This window comes from Lactuca saligna, chromosome 8 (genome assembly GCF_052625555.1).
Source record: "Lactuca saligna cultivar CGN05327 chromosome 8, ASM5262555v1, whole genome shotgun sequence".
Taxonomy (NCBI): Eukaryota; Viridiplantae; Streptophyta; class Magnoliopsida; order Asterales; family Asteraceae; genus Lactuca; species Lactuca saligna.
In genome coordinates this window covers 89,258,073-89,269,996 of record NC_136424.1, presented here as the reverse complement: position 1 = coordinate 89,269,996, position 11,924 = coordinate 89,258,073, and positions in this window count along the sequence as shown.

Here is an 11,924-nt window from a genome sequence, read left to right as displayed (position 1 = left end):
CGATATGTTGGGGTGAGGTTGGACAGAGGGTCATGGGGAGTACCGAAGTAGTACTCAAGACGACGGAGAGGATCCAATAGGTCCATAGCAGGCTTCAGACTGCTCAGAGTCGGCAGAAAAGTTATGCCGACAAGCGCTGTTCGGACATGGAGTTCCAGGTCGGGGGTATGGTTCTCCTGAAGGTGTCACCTTGGAAAGGTGTCATCCGGTTCAGGAAGCGGAGCAAATTGGGTCCCAGATACATCGGCCCTTTTAGGGTTGTAGCCCAGTTGGGCAAGGTAGCGTACAAGCTAGACGTGCCAGTCGAACTTACTCAGACTCACAACACCTTTCACGTCTCCCAGCTACAAAAGTGTCTGGTAGACGACTCACCGGTGGTACCACTAGAGGACATTCAGGTGGTGACAACTTGAACTACATTAAGCGACCAGTATCTATCCTCGACAGGAAGTCAAAGAATCTGAGGAACAAGAGGGTCGAGTTGGTGAAGGTGCAATGGCAGCACTGCAAGGGCTCAGAATGGACTTGGGAGCCGGAGGATGAGATGAGAGAGCACTACCCCGAGCTCTTTCCGGATGCAGCAGCAGACTTCGAGGACGAAGTTTGAAAAAAGTAGGGTAGAGTTGTAACACCCGGTTCCTGGTACGTATTTTAAATTTAAATAATTGTATGTTTTACACTGGGAGTCGGCGAGTTGGAGGCCCAACTCGTCGAGTAGACTAGATTTTGGATGCGGGTTTTAAGTAACCTACTCGATGAGTCAGGAGCCCGACTCGGCGAGTAGGACTGTCTGGATGAAACCCTAATATTTAGGGTTTGCACCCTATTTAAATGCCTTATCTTGTCCCAACCCAGCCTCCATCGTCTCTCTCAGTCCAGAAAAGCCCTAACTCCAAACCCTAAAGCATTTGTAGTGTTCTCGAGACATTTTTATGTGTTTTGTATGTGTTAGAAGCTTGAGAAGAAGGAGAAGGCTTGGGAGATCAAGAGAAGGCAAGTAGATATAAAAATTTTGGCACATTTCCAGCTAGTTTAAGTTAAAAAGCTTCAACCTTGACCATCTATCTCTTAGATCTCTACTTATGGTTCATTTCTACCTGTTCTAAGCTTTAGTAGAGCTATAAGGATTTTGTGGTTCTAAGGGGGTATGACTTTAGATCTAGAACCATTGAGTGTTCCCATGGCATAAAGATGCTAACTTTATTGCCATAAGAGCCCCATGCATCTTGTAGAATCCATTATAGGGCCATTTAAGCCAAATAACCGATGCATTAACATCAAGTTTGTAACTTTACGTGTATTATGGACCCTAGGAGGTTTGATCTATGTTTTGGATGTATTGAACTCGACTGAAATTAACTATATGGACATGGACTTTGGGGGACTCCGCGAGTCGTTTATAGGACTCAACGAGTCGGGGTATGGTTCCCCCACCTTTTCTGTTTTGATCGAACTGGTTGAGTCTAGAAGAGGACTCAACAAAATGGATGTGAATATGGACCTAAAGATCATGGAACTCAGCGAGTTCAATAACAGAACTTGGTGAGTTCAAGACAAGTCTTAATTGGATGAAGACGAACTCGACGAGTTCATAAGGAACCCGACGAGTCCATGACTAAATGTGTCTTCTTGCATGAAGAAGGACTCGATGAGTTCAAGGATGAACTCGGTGAGTCGGTTGTAGAAAGTCCCGATTTGTATGAAGGAGAACTCGGCAAGTGCGTACAAAACTCGGCGAGTAGAGTCGAGGTTTTAGCGTTTTGAGGATTTGGGGACTCGGCGAGTTTTTGGGTCAACTCGGCGAGTTGAGTCAACTAGATGTTGACTTTGACCCAGAGTTGACTTTGACCAAGGTGTTGACCTTGACTTTGGCTTTGACCTGAGTAACCCTTGTAAGGGTTAAGAGTATGTAATGGTAAATTAAGGAAGGTTGTTATGTGTAGGAGTTAAGAGTAGTTGATCCCGTCATCGAGGACAGTTCGGTTACTATACAACATTGATGAGTTACCTTCCAGTAACGGTAGGTCTATGACGATAATGTAGGCCCACTAGTAGGAGTTGTATGCTAGATGATTTTCTTTGTGATAATTATCTAGGTTGCTACTACTTGATATGTTTTATGTGCTAGCATGATATGATGATATGTGATAGTAACATTAGGGGAGTAGTCCCTGTGACACGGTTGTAAGGACCTAAGGATAGGTCGGGCACCCTAGAATTTCCTGGTAGGGTAGGTCAAGCACCCCAGAACTGCTTGACACGGGTAGGTCGGGCACCCCAGAAATGCCTGGCAGGGTAGGGCGGACACCCCATAATTGCCCGACAGTATGTATGTTGTATGGTATGTGGTATGATGGGGGAACTCACTAAGCTTCGTGCTTACAGTTTTCAGTTTTGTTTCAGGTGCCTCTTCATCGAAGGGGAAGGAGCCCGCACGGTAGCAGCGCATGTCACACCCCAAAACCGAGAACGGCGGAAACGTTCTGGGGCGGAGGACGTCATGTAATGTATCATAACAATGCTAAGTAGTAAACAAGCAACAACATCATCCATTGCATTAATAGTATAATTGTAATTACATTTGAGTTCTTTCATAGTATAATTCTACAAAAATGAATATTCAGAAATAAAAGACGAGTCTTGATCGCTCCGTCTTCACAAAACCTGGTAGTCGTACCTGTCTATTCGTATCCTGGGAATACAAGTTATTTTGAAAGCGAGTATCAGCAATAATGCTGGTGAGTTCATAAGTATTTATGTGACTTGATTTGTAAAGCTGTAAAGAAAGACATGTAATTGTTTGAAAGAAAGTTTGTACCAAAGAATATGTTTGTAAGTAATTGTAAACGTTTGAAACTTCTAGAAAATCCCATATTTTCTACTAGTATAAAGTGTAGCCTTCTACCAAGGCTCGACTGTTTTAAATGTTTGTTTCAAAAATCCAATATGTGTTCGTATGTAGATGGTACATTAAAAGTCCCAAAATGAAACTACCGTAATGTTTTTCATGTCTAAAATAGTAGATTTGTGTACAGTTATAATTGCTAAGGTATATGAAAACTCCGTAAATCAATCCTGTTTTTATACTTTTTATGTGAGTTTTATAACCATGCTAATGACCCTGATGGCCTGTAACAACGTTCTTCAGGCGTTGGAACTGTTATGACATTTGTCACCCCAGGCCTGCCGGCCTAGCTGTAGCTAACAGCTTAGATGTGGGATTGTCAATCCCGTATAGATCTATACACAAGTATCACGCTCCCCCTCCAAGGGATTATGGTATATAATACAGGACTTAAAATGCATACTCGAACGTACGTGAAGCTGAAATGTCTCACAATTCTTAGTACTAAATAGATTTACGTATGAAAGTCCATTTTGTTTTTGTATATGAATATACCTTCTTGATATGGTACTTGTAATATATAAAATGTTATGAATATCTAGTATACTATCTCATGTAATTGTATTCCTTGAAATGGTATGTCTTGAAGTTGTAAGCTTCTGTAATTGTATGTCTTAAGATTGTATGCCTTTTTAATCGTATATAATTGTATCTCTTCGCACAGTATGTAATGTATTTGTATTGACTCATGAATAGACTGAATCTTGTATAACTCTTGGTACTCGGAATGGTAAATAGTATGTCTTAACTATACCTATTATAGTTACTGATAATGTGTGTGTATAATTCGAAATATGCCTTTGCTACTCAAAGGTACTGAACGAACTGACGGAAACTTTCATGTCTATATATGTACATATATATAACTAATATTTAGACGACCTTCAGACGGATAACCGATGCCCTAAGGCCACATCCCAACGAGGAAAAGGAAATAAAGCGAGCTAGCCGTCCTAAATCCTTCAAACATTACTTATATAAGTATACACGTATAGGCAAGCACAAAAATATAAAATAAGTTTTGTAAAACCTTTGAAAAGTTTAATAAATAAGAAAATGATGACTTGATGTCAGTTTCTAAAATGATTTGAAAGTAGTTTGTTTGATAAGAACAGTTTTAAATATAGGAAGACCTTTGTTTGAAACATGATTCTAACAGTGTTTGAAAGGAATCATAAATTATATAAGACAGTTTGATAAAGAGTTTTTAACATGTATAAATGTTTTTCGTAGACTATTATAGTTTTTCCAAAGGTTCGTTTCGTTTGTATAGTAACCCTAGTGTAATGCTCACTTGTTATGAAATGTGTAACTTTTTGTAGTGACATAAATGAACACCTGTACTCAAGGTATAAATAAACTGTTTGATTCGTATACGTATAACAACATATTTAATTTCAATATATATCAGACGATATCTTGTTATGTTTTCCGTACGAAAGATTCCATATAATGGTTGTGAATCACATATGATTTACTTGATAGAAATGAGTATTTTGTGAAACTTTGAGTTACACACGATAATAATCGTGTGTTTACTTGTATTCCCCCCCTTAAAAGTGTATATTAAAACAATATTGATAACACATTTAAAAATGTAGATTATAGGGGTATGAACTCACTCGTTAAGTTTGAAGAGAGGGGCTAGGGTTGAGCAGAACTTCGATCGCGGATGGTTGCGTCGTCGGCTCTTCGGGGATCTCTGCAGCGTAAATCTTTCGTCGGGGGCTCGAGTGCGGAAACCGCGGTGATGGAATGGTCTCTGGTGCTTGGAAAGGGGTGAGAGTATCTAGAGGTTTGAGAATCTGTGCTTAAATTCGCAGCTGAACCTTTCTATTTATAGGCTGGAATTGCCTCGTACGCGGGGCGTAATTTTGGAGTACGCGGGGCGTACTCACGTACGCAGCGCGTACGTCGTTACGCTGGGCGTAAAAATGCGTCATGGCTTACGACTCGAGTCTAGCTAAGCGTAGCTTGGGCGGGCCGATGGGACTCGACTCTGGGTCTAGTACGCGGGGCGTAATCCCTGCTTCCGACTTCTAAATTCCGTAATTTTCGCGTACGAGCTCTGTTTTTCGCGTTCTTTATATCCACGCGTAGGTGAGATTATGCTCTACAACTTTCATTTAGACTCCGTCGGCTAGTTTTGACTTTTTTTTTAATGATATATTTTTAATAGGCCGGGCCTCCTAAAGTTCGTTAAAAATTCATAGGTTCTTTATTCGACGTTGGTTTTCGTTTGTCTTTTATTGTTTTATTACTATTGTGGAGATCTTCAACTCTCATTTAGGTTGCGTTAGCTAATTAACACTCGATTTTCAATTCGAGCTTTTAGCCCTCTACTACCGTTACGAAACTTTGAAAATTTGTAACTTCTTCATACGAGGTCCAATTTGGGCGATCTTTTTATGCACGTTCACCTGTCAACGAGATCTACGACTTTTGTTTAGATACTTAAGGCTAAAATGCATTTTATTGATATTTTACTTTCTACGTCCAATAATGTTTTAACGGCGGGTCGTAAATATACGAGTGGTTATAATTTCTTCAATATAACCCGGTTTTGAGCGTTCTTTATGTTTTTGGAAACCTTGGCATGATATCTAATATTTGATGCATCCCAACTTAGATACTTGAACACTTTATTTTCGAGGTTAATTTCGTTGTTTTTAGCTTTCGAGTGTTTACAATGCTTTTGGGAAAAATAGGGTTGTCACATCATCCCCCTGTTAAGGGAATTTCGTCCCGAAATTCGAGTTTTAAGTAGTATTAACAATCATACTACCGACATGAGTTTGCTTCTTGTGTTCTCAGGTGAACTCTGGTCCCCTCTTGGCATTCCAGCGAACCTTTTACTATCGGGATACGACTTTGCTTCTGTCATTTGACATTTCTGGGATGATAACTCTCCTTGGTTGAATGTATGTTGAATGTTTTTGTGGTTTGTGAACATAGTATACCTTGTACTCTACAAATAGTGTCTCTAGATCTTCGGAGCAATCCTCGCTGCTCCTGAATTAAGGTCATGTGTTGAACAGTCAAATTCTTGGGTCTTAAACTGTCTTGAGGTATAGGTAGTGATCTTTCCTCTTGCATAATAATTCAACCAAGCCCTTGGTTATATGTATCGCATTACACCATGCAATATTCTATCCCCTTTTTGGGAGGGATAATATTGGTGCGGTGCATCAGACTTACTTTAGTGTTTGGAGCGCTCTTTCTTGTTTACAGACGAATCCGGTGCTCTTCCAAGTGAAAAACTTGTCCTAAAGAATCCCCTTCTGAGGAGTTTGTTAAGTTCGTTAGGAAGTTCTTGCACCTCTGTTGGAGCTAGAGAATAAGGTGATTTGGCTACTGGAACTAAGTCGACTCTGAATTTGACTTGACGCTGTGTTGGTAGTCTCGGTTGTCCTTTCGGAAAGGTGTTGGGAAAAGTCGCGTACTTCTTGGATGTTCTGAATGTCCTCCACTTCTAGGCATGTCTCGGCGATGTGTGCAAAGAATACATGATATTCCTTTCATAAGCATTTATGAGTATGCATACACGAAATGATGAGTGGGTTCATACTTGGTTTGTCGCGGTAATTAACTAGAGCTTCGTTGTTTTAGGACGAACTGTTTTTACCAAAGCGCCTGATGTCGGTTCAATGTAGACTTAACCCACTCTAACTGATCATGATGTTGAAACTTTGGGGTGGATTAGCTGTCGTAAAGATCTAAAAGAACGTATAACTACTCATGAATTAGGAAAAAGGGTAGGTATTTCTGATGCACGATCACTCGTAGTCTTGGGTAGTCTCCGTCCTGAAGTTCATAGTAGAACTCATACCTGGTCCATCCATTACAGACTCGGGTATACGAGTCGTATATAATTAAGATTGAAAAGGTAGTCGAATAAATGATTCCTTTTTAAGCTCACATCCCAACGAGGAAAAGAAGTTAAAGTGGAATCATCAATTCTAAACCTGTAGAATCTTGATTATATACCACCCTTATGTATACATTCTTCGGAAACCGATCAACCATATGGGTCTTTAGATTGAACTTGACGTACTGTACGAGTGATACTTCAGGGAGGTTTGCTGCGGTTTCTTTGGAAAGGATGAGAAGCAGGAGGTACTCTATGCCTGAGTACTTCGGAGTTCTGGAATGACGGCTTCGCTAGAAAGACGTTTTCGGAGAAGGAGAAGTATGCACGAAACAGATATTGTGAGGATCGAATTGAGTCAAATTGTATGATGATATCGGACTTACTTGGAAATACAGTATTAGGTTTGATTATAAGGGTGTTACAGACAAAACACAATAGTGCAACTTTTAACAGAGTTACAGTACTTTGGTTCTACTACAAGACTATTGTTGCGAACAACGTATACTACAAAAGGCAAGTATATGCAACATGAGGGTCCCCTTATACTGACGGGATCTCTCAAAAGGTAAGACTCGAGTTGCACTAGTTTTATGCGAGTTTAACGACATACTTAATGCTGACGATTGGAAGTGAGCCCCTATTATAGTCGGGTCCTTCATTGCCTTTTTCCATTCTGAGGTCAAACTCCTCCTGTTCTACGGTCGTTCTTCTCTGTTGGGCAATCCCTCTTGAAGTGTCCCATTAAACCACATAGATGGCATATCCGAGAAGTTTCGACATTGATAGTTGAAGTAATGTGTTTGACCCGAGTCCTGCAGAAGTGGGTAGTGTGTCCGTTCTTGTTGCAGGTCTTGCAGTGTAACAGACGACAACTGCCTAAGTGATGGAAGTTGCACTTATTGCAATTCGGTAGGTTTCCAGCATACTGTCTGGCCGGGTTAGGGATAATTGGGATACTTGTAGTGTTGGTGGTAGGAGTTAAAGATGTCGTGGCTGCGAAGGCTGCCACTGGTGATGGTTTCTTGTTAGTCCCTCGTGGTGATTTGTCTTTAACTTTATCCCAAAATTTTCGTTTGTTGCTCATTCGTTTGAGGTTCGGAGCATCGTGGTAGTTTGTTACTCGTGGGTGTACTTGGTTGTTACTTGGATTGGAATTATTGAAAACCATCCCGCTAACATTTGCATAGTTGGCGTTAAGGTGATTCAGAACAGTTGTCACGGCAGCTGAGACTGCAGCTTGAAAGGTAGCTGCATCAATCTGAAGAGTTGGTGTTTGGCTGATGGGTTGATTACTTTTCTTCGGCGACATGATTCTGTAACATGAAAGGAAAAGGAGTTCGTGAGATATTAAGGTTGAACCTAGGTGGATTTTGATCGCTTAAGTAAAGAGTAAGAGTATGTTCTCGAAAGTTTTGACCTACATCCCTATGATGCAGTCCTAGTACAGAGTAGAAGTATGTTTGTTGTTCAAGCCGAGGTATTGTTGGTTGGTGGATAACATGATCCAACCACTAGAAGAGACATGGAAATGCCTCCGGAGTTAAATTACTATAGTCCAATGACTTGACTAAAGCATATTAACGAAAGTATGATGAGGGTTTTTGAACAAAAGGTGACACGGGAGTTAGTCGACTGTCAAAATCATCGATGCTTTACGATGTAATAAGTTTTAGGAAAATTTGTCCTTGAAGAAGGTCTTACATCTTATCCAGAGTAGAAAGGTTTTGGCTGCATAAAGGCCCAACTAACCGTACATATAGTACAAGATAGTTTCTTAGAAAATGCTGCATCGGGCACAGACAGAAAAATAATTCTTTTAAAAGGGAAATTAAAGTAAGGCATCTATTTTTGGTGACGGTCATCCCTCTGGTGGATTCTCATCCCAGTCAGTTGACATTCCATATCAAGTAGGTGTCCTTTGTATACCCTTCGGAGTTCTATGACTTCGGCTTGTGTTTCAGCCAATGCTTGCAGCAGGGTCTCATGGTCTCTCTTAGATCTCTCACGAGTGTTTTCAAGATGATTGGTGTAGATGGTGTGCATTCTTGCATTGGTATTTAACTTCTTTGATATAATGGAGCATTGTCCTGCCTTGAATTTCGTTTTGATCAACTCTGCGGATCAGTATTGTTAGAACTTTGTCTGCTGAGCTCCCTTTGCTTAAGTGGTAGTAGCTTCGGTCTCCTTTTGACGACTTAGGTTGATCTTGCTCCGCGCTCCATGTTTCTAGGCATACTACCCAAGGAAGTGTCGGGTAATGAAGAGTTAGATGAGGGTTAGGGTTTTAATTGGAAGTTACCGGGGGTAGGTTCTCCTTCTTGAGATCAGGGTTATCATCATCCGAAAGGTCTTCAGTATGGTGATCATTCAAAAGGGATTGGGTGATCATTCTCTGGCTCTTCTTTGAACCATCCAACACTGCCTTTGTTCGGGAAGTACGAGTTGTCGTGGGGATGGGGTCCAGCTATGTTATCTATACGGTAATTTGGGGTATAAGAATCTAACACATAAGTAGTTTATAGAATACACAAAATACTCCTATAGTATTTTAGGTTTACGTTCTATTGTTCCCATTGTGGTGTTGTGGGTAAGTTTTTAGACTTGTTGCAACTCACAACCACACTTAGGCACATGCTAGTCAACCCTTGGAAAATATAGTTGATCAGGCTATATCATCCCAGTTTTGACTATATGTCTCTAAGTCTACTTGTGTTGCCCAACAATCGTAATACTTTTGTTCCGTCCTAGTGATACTGATTTTAGTATGTATGCAGACACGTTTACTTAAATATTTTATTATTTAAAAGTATAATCTCTTTATCAGAGTATTTTAATCCCTATTGTATTTATAGTTCGTATATCTTTTATGGGTTGATATACTTCATTCACTATAAACAATGCTCTGATACCAATCTGTCACACCCCAAAACCGAGAACGGCGGAAACGTTCTGGGGCGGAGGACGTCATGTAATGTATCATAACAATGCTAAGTAGTAAACAAGCAACAACATCATCCATTGCATTAATAGTATAATTGTAATTACATTTGAGTTCTTTCATAGTATAATTCTACAAAAATGAATATTCAGAAATAAAAGACGAGTCTTGATCGCTCCGTCTTCACAAAACCTGGTAGTCGTACCTGTCTATTCGTATCCTGGGAATACAAGTTATTTTGAAAGCGAGTATCAGCAATAATGCTGGTGAGTTCATAAGTATTTATGTGACTTGATTTGTAAAGCTGTAAAGAAAGACATGTAATTGTTTGAAAGAAAGTTTGTACCAACGAATATGTTTGTAAGTAATTGTAAACGTTTGAAACTTCTAGAAAATCTCATATTTTCTACTAGTATAAAGTGTAGCCTTCTACCAAGGCTCGACTGTTTTAAATGTTTGTTTCAAAAATCCAATATGTGTTCGTATGTAGATGGTACATTAAAAGTCCCAAAATGAAACTACCGTAATGTTTTTCATGTCTAAAATAGTAGATTTGTGTACAGTTATAATTGCTAAGGTATATGAAAACTTCGTAAATCAATCTTGTTTTTATACTTTTTATGTGAGTTTTATAACCATGCTAATGACCCTGATGGCCTGTAACAACGTTCTTCAGGCGTTGGAACTGTTATGACATTTGTCACCCCAGGCCTGCCGGCCTAGCTGTAGCTAACAGCTTAGGTGTGGGATTGTCAATCCCGTATAGATCTATACACAAGTATCATGCTCCCCCTCCAAGGGATTATGGTATATAATACAGGACTTAAAATGCATACTCGAACGTACGTGAAGCTGAAATGTCTCACAATTCTTAGTACTAAATAGATTTACGTATGAAAGTCCATTTTGTTTTTGTATATGAATATACCTTCTTGATATGGTACTTGTAATATATAAAATGTTATGAATATCTAGTATACTATCTCATGTAATTGTATTCCTTGAAATGGTATGTCTTGAAGTTGTAAGCTTCTGTAATTGTATGTCTTAAGATTGTATGCCTTTTTAATCGTATATAATTGTATCTCTTCGCACAGTATGTAATGTATTTGTATTGACTCATGAATAGACTGAATCTTGTATAACTCTTGGTACTCGGAATGGTAAATAGTATGTCTTAACTATACCTATTATAGTTATTGATAATGTGTGTGTATAATTCGAAATATGCCTTTGCTACTCAAAGGTACTGAACGAACTGACGGAAACTTTCATGTCTAGATATGTACATATATATATAACTAATATTTAGACGACCTTCAGACGAATCCGATGCCCTAAGGCCACATCCCAACGAGGAAAAGGAAATAAAGCGAGCTAGCCGTCCTAAATCCTTCAAACATTACTTATATAAGTATACACGTATAGGCAAGCACAAAAATATAAAATAAGTTTTGTAAAACCTTTGAAAAGTTTAATAAATAAGAAAATGATGACTTGATGTCAGTTTCTAAAATGATTTGAAAGTAGTTTGTTTGATAAGAACAGTTTTAAATATAGGAAGACCTTTGTTTGAAACATGATTCTAACAGTGTTTGAAAGGAATCATAAATTATATAAGACAGTTTGATAAAGAGTTTTTAACATGTATAAATGTTTGTCGTAGACTATTATAGTTTTTCCAAAGGTTCGTTTCGTTTGTATAGTAACCCTAGTGTAATGCTCACTTGTTATGAAATGTGTAACTTTTTGTGGTGACATAAATGAACACCTGTACTTAAGGTATAAATAAACTGTTTGATTCGTATACGTATAACAACATATTTAATTTCAATATATATCAGACGATATCTTGTTATGTTTTCCGTACGAAAGATTCCATATAATGGTTGTGAATCACATATGATTTACTTGATAGAAATGAGTATTTTGTGAAACTTTGAGTTACACACGATAATAATCGTGTGTTTACTTGTATTCCCCCCCTTAAAAGTGTATATTAAAACAATATTGATAACACATTTAAAAATGTAGATTATAGGGGTATGAACTCACTCGTTAAGTTTGAAGAGAGGGGCTAGGGTTGAGCAGAACTTCAATCGCGGATGGTTGCGTCGTCGGCTCTTCGGGGATCTCTGCAGCGTAAATCTTTCGTCGGGGGCTCGAGTGCGGAAACCGCGGTGAGGGAATGGTCTCTGGTGCTTGGAAAG